Below are 14,906 nucleotides of genomic sequence, written 5' to 3'. Positions count from 1 at the left end.
CAGCGCACACGCTAATTGGTGCATTTTCTTTATTTTTTGATGAACAAACAATAATTTTATATTATTAATGGTTGGAATTCTGCATCACCCTGTATATTTTTTTACACACAACTACCAAATATACTATCTAAGTGTTGCACACATGATAAAGGGGAAATAAAATCTATACATTACAACAAGAAATTTTAAAAAATGAAGTTAGTACCTGTTGTTATACATGAAGCAATTTAACCCTTGCAGGATTGATGAGACCACGTGACACTCATCCTAAGTAGAAAACGTATGTCTTCAAACACTATTTTCTTCAATTTTCTTCAAAACTGTACTACTTGGTATAAATATGTTGTTAGGCAACATCTCAACAATATAACATATATCATTTTTTCATATATATTATATTGTTGTGCATTGCTCCTAACTACTATATACTAAGGGCTATATCTCCGAAACTTGTGAACATATTTTAACGACATAAAGCTCAAATTGAAGAGCATTGCCCCCATTATGATGCGACTGCAAGCAGAGTCCCTTACCGTAGAAGAAAAATTACCTTGTATATATAACATTTGGTACTGTTTAACTCTTTTTACAGAATATAACAGATTTTATCCCATAATAAGTCTCATTCCCTCATAACAATAAGGCTGACAAATGACAACCGAGGAGTAAGAACATGTGCAATTCAGAACTACATAAAGCGCACACGCTAATTGGTGCATTTTCTTTATTTATTGATGAACAAACAATAATTTCATATTATTAAGGGTTGGAATTCTGCATCACCCTGTATATTTTTTTACACACAACTACCAAATATACTATCTAAGTGTTGCACACATGATAAAGGGGAAAGAAAATCTATACATTACAACAAGAAATTTTAAAAAATGAACTTAGTACCTGTTGTTATACATGAAGCCATTTAACCCTTGCAGGATTGATGAGACCACGTGACACTCATCCTAAGTAGAAAATGTATGTCTTCAAACACTATTTTCCTCAATTTTCTTCAAAACTGTATTCTTTGGTATAAATATGTTGTTAGGCAACATCTCAACAATATAACATATGTCATTTTTCATACATATTATATTGTTGTGTATTGCTTCTAACTACTATATACTAAGGGCTATATCTCCGAAACTTCTGAACATATTTTAACGAAATAAAACTCACATTGAAGAACATTGCCCCCTTTATGATGCGAGTGCAAGCAGAGTCCCCTACCGTAGAAGAAAAGTTACCTTGTATATATAACATTTGGTACTGCTTAACTCTTTTTACAGAATATAACAGATTTTATCCCATAATAAGTCTCATTCCCTCATAACAATATGGCAGACCAATGACAACCGAGGAGTAAGTACATGTGCTATTCAGAACTACATACAGCGCACACGCTAATTGGTGCATTTTCTTTATTTTTTGATGAACAAACAATAATTTCATATTATTAAGGGTTGGAATTCTGCATCACCCTGTATATTTTTTTACACACAACTACCAAATATACTATCTAAGTGTTGCACACATGATAAAGGGGAAAGAAAATCTATACATTACAACAAGAAATTTTAAAAAATGAAGTTAGTACCTGTTGTTATACATGAAGCAATTTAACCCTTGCAGGATTGATGAGACCACGTGACACTCATCCTAAGTAGAAAACGTATGTCTTCAAACACTATTTTCTTCAATTTTCTTCAAAACTGTACTACCTGGTATAAATATGTTGTTAGGCAACATCTCAACAATATAACATATATCATTTTTTCATATATATTATATTGTTGTGCATTGCTCCTAACTACTATATACTAAGGGCTATATCTCCGAAACTTCTCAACATATTTTAACGACATAAAGCTCAAATATAAGAGCATTGCCCCCTTTATGATGCGAGTGCAAGCAGAGTCCCTTACCGTAGAAGAAAAGTTACCTTGTATATATAACATTTGGTACTGTTTAACTCTTTTTACAGAATATAACAGATTTTATCCCATAATAAGTCTCATTCCCTCATAACAATATGGCTGACCAATGACAACCGAGGAGTAAGAACATGTGCTATTCAGAACTACATACAGCGCACACGCTAATTGGTGCATTTTCTTTATTTTTTGATGAACAAACAATAATTTCATATTATTAAGGGTTGGAATTCTGCATCACCCTGTATATTTTTTTACACACAACTACCAAATATACTATCTAAGTGTTGCACACATGATAAAGGGGAAAGAAAATCTATACATTACAACAAGATATTTTAAAAAATGAACTTAGTACCTGTTGTTATACATGAAGCCATTTAACCCTTGCAGGATTGATGAGACCACGTGACACTCATCCTAAGTAGAAAACGTATGTCTTCAAACACTATTTTCTTCAATTTTCTTCAAAACTGTACTACTTGGTATAGATATGTTGTTAGGTAACATCTCAACAATATAACATATATCATTTTTTCATATATATTATATTGTGCATTGCTCCTAACTACTATATACTAAGTGCTATATCTCCGAAACTTCTGAACATATTTTAACGAAATAAAGCTCAAATTGAAGAACATTGCCCCCTTTATGACGTGAGTGAAAGCAGAGTCCCCTACCATTGACGGAAAGTTTCCTTTTATATATAATATATGATACTGTTTAACTCTTTCTACAGAAAATAACAGATTTTATCCCATAATAAGTCTCATTCCCTCATAACAATATGGCTGACCAATGACAACCGAGGAGTAAGAACATGTGCTATTCAGAACTACATACAGCGCACTCGCTAATTGCTGCATTTTCTTTATTTTTTGATGAACAAACAATAATTTCATATTATTAAGGGTTGGAATTCTGCATCACCCTGTATATTTTTTTACACACAACTACCAAATATACTATCTAAGTATTGCACACATGATAAAGGGGAAAGAAAATCTATACATTACAACAAGAAATTTTAAAAAATGAACTTAGTACCTGTTGTTATACATGAAGCCATTTAACCCTTGCAGGATTGATGAGACCACGTGACACTCATCCTAAGTAGAAAACGTATGTCTTCAAACACTATTTTCTTCAAAACTGTACTACTTGGTATAACAATGTTGTTAGGCAACATCTCAACAATATAACATATATCATTTTTTCATATATATTATATTGTTGTGCATTGCTCCTAACTACTATATACTAAGGGCTATATCTCCGAAACTTCTGAACATATTTTAACGACATAAAGCTCAAATATAAGAGCATTGGCCCCTTTATGATGCGAGTGCAAGCAGAGTCCCTTACCGTAGAAGAAAAGTTACCTTGTATATATAACATTTGGTACTGTTTAACTCTTTTTACAGAATATAACAGATTTTATCCCATAATAAGTCTCATTACCTCATAACAATATGGCTGACCAATGACAACCGAGGAGTAAGAACATGTGCAATTCTGAACTACATAAAGCGCACACGCTAATTGGTGAATTTTCTTTATTTTTTGATGAACAAACAATAATTTCATATTATTAAGGGTTGGAATTCTGCATCACCCTGTATATTTTTTTACACACAACTACCAAATATACTATCTAAGTGTTGCACACATGATAAAGGGGAAAGAAAATCTATACATTACAACAAGAAATTTTAAAAAATGAACTTAGTACCTGTTGTTATACATGAAGCCATTTAACCCTTGCAGGATTGATGAAACCACGTGACACTCATCCTAAGTAGAAAATGTATGTCTTCAAACACTATTTTCTTCAATTTTCTTCAAAACTGTACTACTTGGTATAAATATGTTGTTAGGCAACATCTCAACAATATAACATACATCATTTTTTCATATATATTATATTGTTGTGCATTGCTCCTAACTACTATATACTAAGTGCTATATCTCCAAAACTTCTGAACATATTATAACGAAATAAAGCTCAAATTGAAGAACATTGCCCCGTTTATGACGTGAGTGAAAGCAGAGTCCCCTACCATAGACGAAAAGTTTCCTTTTATATATAATATATGATACTGTTTAACTCTTTTTACAGAATATAACAGATTTTATCCCATAATAAGTCTCATTCCCTCATAACAATATGGCTGACCAATGACAACCGAGGAGTAAGGACATGTGCTATTCAGAACTACATACAGCGCACACGCTAATTGGATGCATTTTCTTTATTTTTTGATGAACAAACAATAATTTTATATTATTAAGGGTTGGAATTGTGCATCACCCTGTATATTTTTTTACACACAACTACCAAATATACTATCTAAGTGTTGCACACATGATAAAGGGGAAATAAAATCTATACATTACTACAAGAAATTTTAAAAAATGAAGTTAGTACCTGTTGTTATACATGAAGCAATTTAACCCTTGCAGGATTGATGAGACCACGTGACACTCATCCTAAGTAGAAAACGTATGTCTTCAAACACTATTTTCTTCAATTTTCTTCAAAACTGTACTACTTGGTATAAATATGTTGTTAGGCAACATCTCAACAATATAACATATATCATTTTTTCATATATATTATATTGTTGTGCATTGCTCCTAACTACTATATACTAAGGGCTATATCTCCGAAACTTCTGAACATATTTTAACGACATAAAGCTCAAATTGAAGAGCATTGCCCCCATTATGATGCGAGTGCAAGCAGAGTCCCTTACCGTAGAAGAAAAATTACCTTGTATATATAACATTTGGTACTGTTTAACTCTTTTTACAGAAAATAACAGATTTTATCCCATAATAAGTCTCATTCCCTCATAACATAACGCTGACCAATGACAACCGAGGAGTAAGAACATGTGCAATTCAGAACTACATAAAGCGCACACGCTAATTGGTGCATTTTCTTTATTTATTGATGAACAAACAATAATTTCATATTATTAAGGGTTGGAATTCTGCATCACCCTGTATATTTTTTTACACACAACTACCAAATATACTATCTAAGTGTTGCACACATGATAAAGGGGAAAGAAAATCTATACATTACAACAAGAAATTTTAAAAAATGAACTTAGTACCTGTTGTTATACATGAAGCCATTTAACCCTTGCAGGATTGATGAGACCACGTGACACTCATCCTAAGTAGAAAATGTATGTCTTCAAACACTATTTTCCTCAATTTTCTTCAAAACTGTATTCTTTGGTATAAATATGTTGTTAGGCAACATCTCAACAATATAACATATGTCATTTTTCATACATATTATATTGTTGTGTATTGCTTCTAACTACTATATACTAAGGGCTATATCTCCGAAACTTCTGAACATATTTTAACGAAATAAAGCTCACATTGAAGAACATTGCCCCCTTTATGATGCGAGTGCAAGCAGAGTCCCCTACCGTAGAAGAAAAGTTACCTTGTATATATAATATTTGGTACTGTTTAACTCTTTTTACAGAATATAACAGATTTTATCCCATAATAAGTCTCATTCCCTCATAACAATATGGCTGACCAATGACAACCGAGGAGTAAGAACATGTGCTATTCAGAACTACATACAGCGCACACGCTAATTGGTGCATTTTCTTTATTTTTTGATGAACAAACAATAATTTCATATTATTAAGGGTTGGAATTCTGCATCACCCTGTATATTTTTTTACACACAACTACCAAATATACTATCTAAGTGTTGCACACATGATAAAGGGGAAAGAAAATCTATACATTACAACAAGAAATTTTAAAAAATGAAGTTAGTACCTGTTGTTATACATGAAGCAATTTAACCCTTGCAGGAGTGATGAGACCACGTGACACTCATCCTAAGTAGAAAACGTATGTCTTCAAACACTATTTTCTTCAATTTTCTTCAAAACTGTACTACCTGGTATAAATATGTTGTTAGGCAACATCTCAACAATATAACATATATCATTTTTTCATATATATTATATTGTTGTGCATTGCTCCTAACTACTATATACTAAGGGCTATATCTCCGAAACTTCTCAACATATTTTAACGACATAAAGCTCAAATATAAGAGCATAGCCCCCTTTATGATGCGAGTGCAAGCAGAGTCCCTTACCGTAGAAGAAAAGTTACCTTGTATATATAACATTTGGTACTGTTTAACTCTTTTTACAGAATATAACAGATTTTATCCCATAATAAGTCTCATTCCCTCATAACAATATGGCTGACCAATGACAACCGAGGAGTAAGAACATGTGCTATTCAGAACTACATACAGCGCACACGCTAATTGGTGCATTTTCTTTATTTTTTGATGAACAAACAATAATTTCATATTATTAAGGGTTGGAATTCTGCATCACCCTGTATATTTTTTTACACACAACTACCAAATATACTATCTAAGTGTTGCACACATGATAAAGGGGAAAGGAAATCTATACATTACAACAAGAAATTTTAAAAAATGAACTTAGTACCTGTTGTTATATATGAAGCCATTTAACCCTTGCAGGATTGATGAAACCACGTGACACTCATCCTAAGTAGAAAATGTATGTCTTCAAACACTATTTTCTTCAATTTTCTTCAAAAATGTATTACTAGGTATAAATATGTTGTTAGGCAACATCTCAACAATATAACATACATCATTTTTTCATATATATTATATTGTTGTGCATTGCTCCTAACTACTATATACTAAGTGCTATATCTCCAAAACTTCTGAATATATTATAACGAAATAAAGCTCAAATTGAAGAACATTGCCCCATTTATGACGTGAGTGAAAGCAGAGTCCCCTACCATAGACGGAAAGTTTCCTTTTATATATAATATATGATACTGTTTAACTCTTTTTACAGAATATAACAGATTTTATCCCATAATAAGTCTCATTCCCTCATAACAATATGGCTGACCAATGACAACCGAGGAGTAAGGACATGTGCTATTCAGAACTACATACAGCGCACACGCTAATTGGTGCATTTTCTTTATTTTTTGATGAACAAACAATAATTTTATATTATTAATGGTTGGAATTCTGCATCACCCTGTATATTTTTTTACACACAACTACCAAATATACTATCTAAGTGTTGCACACATGATAAAGGGGAAAGAAAATCTATACATTACAACAAGAAATTTTAAAAAATGAAGTTAGTACCTGTTGTTATACATGAAGCAATTTAACCCTTGCAGGATTGATGAGACCACGTGACACTCATCCTAAGTAGAAAACGTATGTCTTCAAACACTATTTTCTTCAATTTTCTTCAAAACTGTACTACTTGGTATAAATATGTTGTTAGGCAACATCTCAACAATATAACATATATCATTTTTTCATATATATTATATTGTTGTGCATTGCTCCTAACTACTATATACTAAGGGCTATATCTCCGAAACTTCTGAACATATTTTAACGACATAAAGCTCAAATTGAAGAGCATTGCCCCCATTATGATGCGACTGCAAGCAGAGTCCCTTACCGTAGAAGAAAAATTACCTTGTATATATAACATTTGGTACTGTTTAACTCTTTTTACAGAATATAACAGATTTTATCCCATAATAAGTCTCATTCCCTCATAACAATAAGGCTGACAAATGACAACCGAGGAGTAAGAACATGTGCAATTCAGAACTACATAAAGCGCACACGCTAATTGGTGCATTTTCTTTATTTATTGATGAACAAACAATAATTTCATATTATTAAGGGTTGGAATTCTGCATCACCCTGTATATTTTTTTACACACAACTACCAAATATACTATCTAAGTGTTGCACACATGATAAAGGGGAAAGAAAATCTATACATTACAACAAGAAATTTTAAAAAATGAACTTAGTACCTGTTGTTATACATGAAGCCATTTAACCCTTGCAGGATTGATGAGACCACGTGACACTCATCCTAAGTAGAAAACGTATGTCTTCAAACACTATTTTCTTCAAAACTGTACTACTTGGTATAACAATGTTGTTAGGCAACATCTCAACAATATAACATATATCATTTTTTCATATATATTATATTGTTGTGCATTGCTCCTAACTACTATATACTAAGGGCTATATCTCCGAAACTTCTGAACATATTTTAACGAAATAAAGCTCAAATTGAAGAACATTGCCCCCTTTATGACGTGAGTGAAAGCAGAGTCCCCTACCATAGACGGAAAGTTTCCTTTTATATATAATATATGATACTGTTTAACTCTTTTTACAGAAAATAACAGATTTTATCCCATAATAAGTCTCATTCCCTCATAACAATATGGCTGACCAATGACAACCGAGGAGTAAGAACATGTGCTATTCAGAACTACATACAGCGCACACGCTAATTGGTGCATTTTCTTTATTTTTTGATGAACAAACAATAATTTCATATTATTAAGGGTTGGAATTCTGCATCACCCTGTATATTTTTTTACACACAACTACCAAATATACTATCTAAGTGTTGCACACATGATAAAGGGGAAATAAAATCTATACATTACAACAAGAAATTTTAAAAAATGAAGTTAGTACCTGTTGTTATACATGAAGCAATTTAACCCTTGCAGGATTGATGAGACCACGTGACACTCATCCTAAGTAGAAAACGTATGTCTTCAAACACTATTTTCTTCAATTTTCTTCAAAACTGTACTACTTGGTATAAATATGTTGTTAGGCAACATCTCAACAATATAACATATATCATTTTTTCATATACATTATATTGTTGTGCATTGCTCCTAACTACTATATACTAAGGGCTATATCTCCGAAACTTCTGAACATATTTTAACGACATAAAGCTCAAATATAAGAGCATTGCCCCCTTTATGATGCGAGTGCAAGCAGAGTCCCTTACCGTAGAAGAAAAGTTACCTTGTATATATAACATTTGGTACTGTTTAACTCTTTTTACAGAATATAACAGATTTTATCCCATAATAAGTCTCATTCCCTCATAACAATAAGGCTGACCAATGACAACCGAGGAGTAAGAACATGTGCAATTCAGAACTACATAAAGCGCACACGCTAATTGGTGAATTTTCTTTATTTTTTGATGAACAAACAATAATTTCATATTATTAAGGGTTGGAATTCTGCATCACCCTGTATATTTTTTTACACACAACTACCAAATATACTATCTAAGTGTTGCACACATGATAAAGGGGAAAGGAAATCTATACATTACAACAAGAAATTTTAAAAAATGAACTTAGTACCTGTTGTTATACATGAAGCCATTTAACCCTTGCAGGATTGATGAAACCACGTGACACTCATCCTAAGTAGAAAATGTATGTCTTCAAACACTATTTTCTTCAATTTTCTTCAAAAATGTATTACTAGGTATAAATATGTTGTTAGGCAACATCTCAACAATATAACATACATCATTTTTTCATATATATTATATTGTTGTGCATTGCTCCTAACTACTATATACTAAGTGCTATATCTCCAAAACTTCTGAATATATTATAACGAAATAAAGCTCAAATTGAAGAACATTGCCCCATTTATGACGTGAGTGAAAGCAGAGTCCCCTACCATAGACGGAAAGTTTCCTTTTATATATAATATATGATACTGTTTAACTCTTTTTACAGAATATAACAGATTTTATCCCATAATAAGTCTCATTCCCTCATAACAATATGGCTGACCAATGACAACCGAGGAGTAAGGACATGTGCTATTCAGAACTACATACAGCGCACACGCTAATTGGTGCATTTTCTTTATTTTTTGATGAACAAACAATAATTTTATATTATTAATGGTTGGAATTCTGCATCACCCTGTATATTTTTTTACACACAACTACCAAATATACTATCTAAGTGTTGCACACATGATAAAGGGGAAATAAAATCTATACATTACAACAAGAAATTTTAAAAAATGAAGTTAGTACCTGTTGTTATACATGAAGCAATTTAACCCTTGCAGGATTGATGAGACCACGTGACACTCATCCTAAGTAGAAAACGTATGTCTTCAAACACTATTTTCTTCAATTTTCTTCAAAACTGTACTACTTGGTATAAATATGTTGTTAGGCAACATCTCAACAATATAACATATATCATTTTTTCATATATATTATATTGTTGTGCATTGCTCCTAACTACTATATACTAAGGGCTATATCTCCGAAACTTCTGAACATATTTTAACGACATAAAGCTCAAATTGAAGAGCATTGCCCCCATTATGATGCGACTGCAAGCAGAGTCCCTTACCGTAGAAGAAAAATTACCTTGTATATATAACATTTGGTACTGTTTAACTCTTTTTACAGAATATAACAGATTTTATCCCATAATAAGTCTCATTCCCTCATAACAATAAGGCTGACAAATGACAACCGAGGAGTAAGAACATGTGCAATTCAGAACTACATAAAGCGCACACGCTAATTGGTGCATTTTCTTTATTTATTGATGAACAAACAATAATTTCATATTATTAAGGGTTGGAATTCTGCATCACCCTGTATATTTTTTTACACACAACTACCAAATATACTATCTAAGTGTTGCACACATGATAAAGGGGAAAGAAAATCTATACATTACAACAAGAAATTTTAAAAAATGAACTTAGTACCTGTTGTTATACATGAAGCCATTTAACCCTTGCAGGATTGATGAGACCACGTGACACTCATCCTAAGTAGAAAATGTATGTCTTCAAACACTATTTTCCTCAATTTTCTTCAAAACTGTATTCTTTGGTATAAATATGTTGTTAGGCAACATCTCAACAATATAACATATGTCATTTTTCATACATATTATATTGTTGTGTATTGCTTCTAACTACTATATACTAAGGGCTATATCTCCGAAACTTCTGAACATATTTTAACGAAATAAAACTCACATTGAAGAACATTGCCCCCTTTATGATGCGAGTGCAAGCAGAGTCCCCTACCGTAGAAGAAAAGTTACCTTGTATATATAACATTTGGTACTGCTTAACTCTTTTTACAGAATATAACAGATTTTATCCCATAATAAGTCTCATTCCCTCATAACAATATGGCAGACCAATGACAACCGAGGAGTAAGTACATGTGCTATTCAGAACTACATACAGCGCACACGCTAATTGGTGCATTTTCTTTATTTTTTGATGAACAAACAATAATTTCATATTATTAAGGGTTGGAATTCTGCATCACCCTGTATATTTTTTTACACACAACTACCAAATATACTATCTAAGTGTTGCACACATGATAAAGGGGAAAGAAAATCTATACATTACAACAAGAAATTTTAAAAAATGAAGTTAGTACCTGTTGTTATACATGAAGCAATTTAACCCTTGCAGGATTGATGAGACCACGTGACACTCATCCTAAGTAGAAAACGTATGTCTTCAAACACTATTTTCTTCAATTTTCTTCAAAACTGTACTACCTGGTATAAATATGTTGTTAGGCAACATCTCAACAATATAACATATATCATTTTTTCATATATATTATATTGTTGTGCATTGCTCCTAACTACTATATACTAAGGGCTATATCTCCGAAACTTCTCAACATATTTTAACGACATAAAGCTCAAATTGAAGAACATTGCCCCCTTTATGACGTGAGTGAAAGCAGAGTCCCCTACCATAGACGGAAAGTTTCCTTTTATATATAATATATGATACTGTTTAACTCTTTCTACAGAAAATAACAGATTTTATCCCATAATAAGTCTCATTCCCTCATAACAATATGGCTGACCAATGACAACCGAGGAGTAAGAACATGTGCTATTCTGAACTACATACAGCGCACTCGCTAATTGCTGCATTTTCTTTATTTTTTGATGAACAAACAATAATTTCATATTATTAAGGGTTGGAATTCTGCATCACCCTGTATATTTTTTTACACACAACTACCAAATATACTATCTAAGTATTGCACACATGATAAAGGGGAAAGAAAATCTATACATTACAACAAGAAATTTTAAAAAATGAACTTAGTACCTGTTGTTATACATGAAGCCATTTAACCCTTGCAGGATTGATGAGACCACGTGACACTCATCCTAAGTAGAAAACGTATGTCTTCAAACACTATTTTCTTCAAAACTGTACTACTTGGTATAACAATGTTGTTAGGCAACATCTCAACAATATAACATATATCATTTTTTCATATATATTATATTGTTGTGCATTGCTCCTAACTACTATATACTAAGGGCTATATCTCCGAAACTTCTCAACATATTTTAACGACATAAAGCTCAAATATAAGAGCATTGGCCCCTTTATGATGCGAGTGCAAGCAGAGTCCCTTACCGTAGAAGAAAAGTTACCTTGTATATATAACATTTGGTACTGTTTAACTCTTTTTACAGAATATAACAGATTTTATCCCATAATAAGTCTCATTCCCTCATAACAATATGGCTGACCAATGACAACCGAGGAGTAAGAACATGTGCAATTCTGAACTACATACAGCGCACACGCTAATTGGTGCATTTTCTTTATTTTTTGATGAACAAACAATAATTTCATATTATTAAGGGTTGGAATTCTGCATCACCCTGTATATTTTTTTACACACAACTACCAAATATACTATCTAAGTGTTGCACACATGATAAAGGGGAAAGAAAATCTATACATTACAACAAGATATTTTAAAAAATGAACTTAGTACCTGTTGTTATACATGAAGCCATTTAACCCTTGCAGGATTGATGAGACCACGTGACACTCATCCTAAGTAGAAAATGTATGTCTTCAAACACTATTTTCTTCAATTTTCTTCAAAACTGTACTACTTGGTATAAATATGTTTTAGGCAACATCTCAACAATATAACATATATCATTTTTTCATATATATTATATTGTGCATTGCTCCTAACTACTATATACTAAGTGCTATATCTCCGAAACTTCTGAACATATTTTAACGAAATAAAGCTCACATTGAAGAGCATTGGCCCCTTTATGATGCGAGTGCAAGCAGAGTCCCTTACCGTAGGAGAAAAGTTACCTTGTATATATAAAATTTGGTACTGTTTAACTCTTTTTACAGAATATAACAGATTTTATCCCATAATAAGTCTCATTCCCACATAACAATAAGGCTGACCAATGACAACCGAGGAGTAAGAACATGTGCAATTCAGAACTACATAAAGCGCACACGCTAATTGGTGAATTTTCTTTATTTTTTGATGAACAAACAATAATTTCATATTATTAAGGGTTGGAATTCTGCATCACCCTGTATATTTTTTTACACACAACTACCAAATATACTATCTAAGTGTTGCACACATGATAAAGGGGAAAGAAAATCTATACATTACAACAAGAAATTTTAAAAAATGAACTTAGTACCTGTTGTTATACATGAAGCCATTTAACCCTTGCAGGATTGATGAGACCACGTGACACTCATCCTAAGTAGAAAATGTATGTCTTCAAACACTATTTTCTTCAATTTTCTTCAAAACTGTACTACTTGGTATAAATATGTTGTTAGGCAACATCTCAACAATATAACAAACATCATTTTTTCATATATATTATATTGTTGTGCATTGCTCCTAACTACTATATACTAAGTGCTATATCTCCAAAACTTCTGAACATATTTTAACGAAATAAAGCTCAAATTGAAGAACATTGCCCCATTTATAACGTGAGTGAAAGCAGAGTCCCCTACCATAGACGGAAAGTTTCCTTTTATATATAATATATGATACTGTTTAACTCTTTTTACAGAATATAACAGATTTTATCCCATAATAAGTCTCATTCCCTCATAACAATATGGCTGACCAATGACAACCGAGGAGTAAGGACATGTGCTATTCAGAACTACATACAGCGCACACGCTAATTGGTGCATTTTCTTTATTTTTTGATGAACAAACAATAATTTTATATTATTAAGGGTTGGAATTCTGCATCACCCTGTATATTTTTTTACACACAACTACCAAATATACTATCTAAGTGTTGCACACATGATAAAGGGGAAATAAAATCTATATATTACAACAAGAAATTTTAAAAAATGAACTTAGTACCTGTTGTTATACATGAAGCAATTTAACCCTTGCAGGATTGATGAGACCACGTGACACTCATCCTAAGTAGAAAACGTATGTCTTCAAACACTATTTTCTTCAATTTTCTTCAAAACTGTACTACTTGGTATAAATATGTTGTTAGGCAACATCTCAACAATATAACATATATCATTTTTTCATATATATTATATTGTTGTGCATTGCTCCTAACTACTAGATACTAAGGGCTATATCTCCGAAACTTCTGAACATATTTTAACGACATAAAGCTCAAATTGAAGAGCATTGCCCCCGTTATGATGCGAGTGCAAGCAGAGCCCTTACCGTAGAAGAAAAATTACCTTGTATATATAACATTTGGTACTGTTTAACTCTTTTTACAGAATATAACAGATTTTATCCCATAATAAGTCTCATTCCCTCATAACAATAAGGCTGACCAATGACAACCGAGGAGTAAGAACATGTGCAATTCAGAACTACATAAAGCGCACACGCTAATTGGTGCATTTTCTTTATTTATTGATGAACAAACAATAATTTCATATTATTAAGGGTTGGAATTCTGCATCACCCTGTATATTTTTTTACACACAACTACCAAATATACTATCTAAGTGTTGCACACATGATAAAGGGGAAAGAAAATCTATACATTACAACAAGAAATTTTAAAAAATGAACTTAGTACCTGTTGTTATACATGAAGCCATTTAACCCTTGCAGGATTGATGAGACCACGTGACACTCATCCTAAGTAGAAAATGTATGTCTTCAAACACTATTTTCCTCAATTTTCTTCAAAACTGTATTCTTTGGTATAAATATGTTGTTAGGC

Source organism: Thermobia domestica, chromosome 2 (assembly GCF_964235325.1).
Source record: "Thermobia domestica chromosome 2, izTheDome1.hap1.1, whole genome shotgun sequence".
NCBI classification, from domain to species: domain Eukaryota; kingdom Metazoa; phylum Arthropoda; class Insecta; order Zygentoma; family Lepismatidae; genus Thermobia; species Thermobia domestica.
Note: the sequence above shows the minus strand (reverse complement) of the source record.